This window comes from Megascapheus bottae, chromosome 1 (genome assembly GCF_031878675.1).
Source record: "Megascapheus bottae isolate mThoBot1 chromosome 1, mThoBot2.hap1, whole genome shotgun sequence".
NCBI classification, from domain to species: domain Eukaryota; kingdom Metazoa; phylum Chordata; class Mammalia; order Rodentia; family Geomyidae; genus Megascapheus; species Megascapheus bottae.
This window is the reverse complement of record NC_143509.1, coordinates 31,478,915-31,484,254: the sequence shown is the minus strand read 5'-3', so window position 1 is coordinate 31,484,254 and position 5,340 is coordinate 31,478,915. Positions and strand designations below refer to the sequence as shown.

Below are 5,340 nucleotides of genomic sequence, written 5' to 3'. Positions count from 1 at the left end.
TTGTATCAACACTTTGGTTTCAAAAATTAATGAAAATGTAGACATACCAATGAGCCCAAAGACCTGGAATGGTTCATCACCAAGTTCCACACTCGCAAAATGGCAAAATCCAATGATAATATATTACAGTCCCGTTTATGATTTCAATCTGGTCTCCGATATTACCTGCCTCGTTGAGAAACGTTTCCTGTGTGAGCTCAGTCTACACCATCTGTTTTGTTCTTCTAAACCAAGTAAGGCAAAAACTGCATGGTGGGTTCTTTCTTTAAAAAATTTCATGAATCTGTGTCCAAAAAAGAAAAATGTTAATGGTGGCTAGAGGTTAGATTGGGGTGTGTGTGTGCGTGTGTGTGTGTGTGTGTGTGTGTGTGTGTGTTGGTCATGGGACTTGAACTCTGGGCCTGGACACTGTCCCTGAACTCTTCAGCTCAAGACCTCCACCCTACCCCCTTGAGCCACAGCGCCACTTCATAGATTTATTTTTAATGTCAAGTTCCTGTGTGAAGCCTCAATTCAGTTGATAATATATTTAAGTACACGTTGGGCTGTATTTCGTAGAAAATCTCAACATGATTGAATTTTGGGGGGAGAAAGGGGTCATGGACCTTAAACTCTGGCCTGGGTACTGTCCCTGAGCAGTTCAGCTCAAGGTTACCGCCCCACCCCTGGCTTGGGTGCTGTCCCTGAGCTATTCAGCTCAAGGTTACCACCCTACCCTGGAGCCACAGCCCCACTTCCTATTTTCTAATGATTAATGAGAGATCTTTGTATCGCCGGGCTGGCTTTGCGCCAAGATCCTCAATCTCAGCTTCCTGAGTAGCTAGGATTATAGGTATGAGCCACCACGCCCAGCTATGATGGAATTTTTATACTCAAATAATGACCAGGGTCTTCTCCAAAAATCTGTCCTTCTGTCCTTACAAGGTCTTGTTTGTATCAGTTCAGCTTGGATTTTTTAATCATTTCCAAAATTATCAGGGTTCCTTGATAGGTTTCTCAAAGAGAAAGATGCAATATCTCCATTATAGTGAGAAAATAATGATGTCAATACTAATAAACACTAATAAAATATTAATCATAATACTGTAATATATAATAATGATATGTAATAGTTATTAAAATAACACACTTCTGATTAATAAGACTATGATAATGATATTAGTGATAATTAATAACATAATTATTGTTCACTAGCACTTGAAAATATCAGATCATGTAGGCTTCAAGGACCCTACATGAGATAGCATGGTCTCTGTTTACTAATGAACTGATGAGCGTCTCCAGGGGCAGGCATGATTGCAGATATTTTAAATTGTTTGGACCACCATAGTGGCCATTGCTCCAAACTTGCACTGAGATCTTCAAGATACAGTTTAGGGGGTGGTCCCCAAATAATATCCCTTTTTCTTTTTCTTGGCCATTCCTGGGCTTGAGCTCAGGGTCTACGCACTGTTCTGGGGTTTTCTCAAGGATAGAGTTCTGACACTTGAGCCACAGCAACACTTCTGACATTTTTGTCTATGTATGTGGTACCAAGGAATGGAACCCAGGTCTTCATGCATGCTAGGCCAAACTCCCAGCCCCTCCAAACAATATTTTTGTACTTTACTGTTCCTTTCCTATGATGATGCATATTGAGCATTCAACTGGACTTAGGACCAAATACGGTTTTTGCATAGGGATAAATGGGAATTTAATACAACTTAAAATTAAATTAGAATTATAATCAAATGTGATCTTTACATTGAAGTTTACCCCAAAGTACCAGGAACTTAATGTAATTCCATATCATATGACCCAGCCGATAGAAATGGAATGAATGTGGCAGGGGAGAGAAACAGTGACAAAAACATAAGATAAGTTATCAATGTGCAGGAAGTAATAGATCTGCTGCCTGACAAACGTTACTAAACACCTCTATTATCCAGTCAATAAATTTTTTAAAACAGAAATAAAAACTTAGAAAAAGTTATATTTATAAGTGAAGTAAGTCCACTCAAAGGAACATAGGCCCAATAGTCTCACTCATTTGTCATAATAAATAGAAACCTTGGGCTCTCCTAGCAGACACTGACAAAAGAACAAAATCTAGATACATAAGGCCAAATAGTATGACACTAACTGAAAGGACCACCAGCATAAGGAAATAAAAGCCATATAAGGAGTGATTGTTGTGCTTTATGTTCTATGTTATCTCTCATCTATTTTGTCATCCCTTGGTGATCTCATATTATTTCAATATTTCACCTTGTTATCTGATATATTTTATATGTGCTTAATTGGTTATTTGAAATTGGATAGAGAAGGGGGAAAATCAAGATGGGGGCCACCTTGGACCAGCTTGGCCCAAATTGGCCCAAGGCCACCTCGACTCCAGGGGATTTCTGAATATCTGCGAGGCCCTACTGAGGAGTCCAGGGAGACCCCAAGCTCTGGGTCTCCCTGTCTTGTTGGGTAGTTGGGGGCAGGTACCAGGCCAGACTCGAGGGGGCGGGGCCAGCGGTTACTCCGTAATTGCTCCTCCCACAGGATTTCAAATCCTGGGCTGACTCCGCAACTAACCCCAGCAAGAAGTGGCTTCCGGTCTCCCATTGGCTGCAACCTCAGGACGGTGCCTCTCTCCCATTGGCCAAACCCTGAGGGCATTGCCTCTCTTCCCCTTAGGGACACCCTCAGGAAGCTGTATCTCTTCCCACTGGCCACACCCTCAGGGCGCTGCCTCTCTTCCCATAGGCCACACCCTCAGAGCTGTGCATCTCTTCCCACTGGCCACACCCTCCAGGCTCTGCATCTCTTCCCATTGGCCACACCCTCAGGGCATAGAGCAGTGCCTTGATTGGCTCGGGATACCTGGGCCCGCTGCCCTCTCCTTTTTGTAGGCAGGAGTTGGGTCTGTAGCTCAGGCCATCCACAGCCAGCTCTTAGATCTTCCCAGCCTCGCTCCCTCGGGGCCTTGGTCTTCCCCTGGACAGGAGGACGCCTCCACATCAGAAGACAGCCACTGCCATCCAGGGGGTTCCAAGCTGCCAGGACTCCTCGCCAGCTTGTGTGCTGAGGAGACTCAGATCTTGGCACTCAGTTCTTAGGCTGAACGCGGCAGGCTGATCCGTGAAAACTTCTCTGTGGAGACAAAGACAAGCAACACCTGTTATCCTGGGATTGGCGGCAAAGAAGAGTCCAGGTGGAAACCCAGCAATCTGAACAGCGCACTGAAAGGGGACCCAGAAGCTGAACATGAGTGGTGGAAAGAGATCAAACCTTCCAGACCCTCCATCTGGAAATGTCAGGGAGAACCAGCCACAGCTCCACAGACAGAAGACCAGGGATCAGAATTCCCAGTTGAAGAGTGTTCCTATGAGAAAAGAAAGAGGACATGGTTATAAATCGCCAGCAGCTACACGGCAAGCCATGCAACATGGGCAGAAGACCAAAAACTTCGCAAATAATCCAGGTTGGAACTCGGACTTAAGAAGTCCTCGCTTACTTTTGAAGTCTCCACCTAGTCCGAAGTATGCTGGAGCCAAATTTACTATGATGCCCTCTCCAACTGTTCTCCCGATGCCACCCAACCACTGGGTTCTCTGTGCTGGAATCCTTCCCTTAAGGAAGCAAAGACTTCCCAACTGAAAACCTGAAAGTGCAGGCATAACACTACATACTCTTGAGATGGAGCCACAATTGTAATGCTGCTTGACCTGTCTCAAATTTCCTTAGAGAATGAATTTGTGAAAACTGCTAATGGTGTCAAAGCATCGACTCTGTCATGTTTTAATATGCACTGTGTAATAGTACCAGTGAGACCTCAGCTAACAAAATGATTGTACTTGGAAGTAAGTGCTCTCAATGGAGTAACTGGCAAGTTAAACCACTGAAGATTAGATTTGGGAGGAATGTTAAAGGAATTAGTCATCTTTCTACTGGGAAAGATAGCAACCTAGAGTTTGCGGATCAGGTTGACTTGTAAAAATATACAAAGAAGGGCCAGGAGTTTGGCCTAGTGGTAGAGTGCTTGCCTAGCATGCACCAAAACCTGGGTTCAATTCCTCTGTACCACATACATAGAAAAAGTCGGAAGTGGTGCTGTGGCTCAAGGGGTAGCGCTCTCTCCTTGAGAAATGCCCAAGGACAGTGCTCAGGCCCTGAGATCAAGCCCAGGATTGGCCAAAAAGAAAAAAATGCACAAAAGAACCTGAGATTCTTATCTATAATCTCTAGAAAATGTGAAGTGGAGCTTGGCTCAGGGTAGGGTGGTGACTTTAAGCTGAAGAGCTCAGGGACAATACCCAGGCCCAGGGGTAGGGCAGTAACCCTGAGCTGAAGAGCTCAGGGACAGTGCCAGGCCGAGTTCAAGCTCCATGACCCACAAAAAAAAAAAAGATTGCAGACATTTGTACCTTGTAATCTGATATATTGTATATACATTTGTTTATTTGGAAAAGGATAGGGACTATATATATAAGTGTAAAATAATATTTAATATATTGACAAATATAATGAAGAAATGTTATAGATGGAATGCCTTATAGATATTAAAATATATTCAACAATAAAGGCTATAAATATGTAAATATCATTGTTTATTACTTATTCATATTATTAAATATGTAAATGTCACCAGAAGTACTGTGAGTCTCAAGTGGCAGAGCTCTAGCATTGAGAAAGTCCAAGGACAGGGGTCAGGACAAGAGCTCAAGTCCAATACTGGCAGTATATATATATATATATACACCTATATATATATATGTATATATATATAGGTATATATATTTATGAACATACTATATACATGTGCTACCAATTACATATTTATTATGGCAGCATTGGGTTTTTTCTCTCACTTCTATTTAGTAAAATACCAAATTAATGTAAAAGTGGTACATGTCAGCTCTACATATGGAACATTATAGAGGTTGAGACCATCACAAAAACAGGGCTTCTACAGTATTTACCATAGCAAATATATGGAACCAACCCAAATGTCCCTCAGTTGATGAGTGGATCAACAAGATGTGGTATTTGTACACAATGGAATTCTAAGCTGCTGGCAGAATGACATCGCCCCATTTGTTAGGAAATGGAAAGGCTTATAAAAAAAATCACACTGAGTGAAGTGAGCCAGACTCAAAGGAACATAGGCTCAATGGTTTCCCTCATTTGTCATATACTGTTGAAACCTTGGGCTCTCCTAGCAGAGATTTGCAATAGAGCAAACCTAGATACATTAGGCCATAGAATATGACGCTAAATGAAAGGATCTCTAGGATATAGAAACAAAAGCCTTATAATGAGTGATTGCTGTCCTTAATATACTATGTTATGTCTCATCTCTTTTTGCTGTCC

The 5,340-nt window shown here is 42.4% G+C and overlaps 1 pseudogene; it reads left to right on the top strand.

The window, feature by feature from the left end:
- The first annotated feature begins 3,234 nt into the window (after positions 1 to 3,234).
- LOC150068856 (proline-rich nuclear receptor coactivator 2-like) lies at positions 3,235 to 3,635 on the top strand (annotated as a pseudogene).
- The last annotated feature ends 1,705 nt before the right edge of the window (positions 3,636 to 5,340 follow it).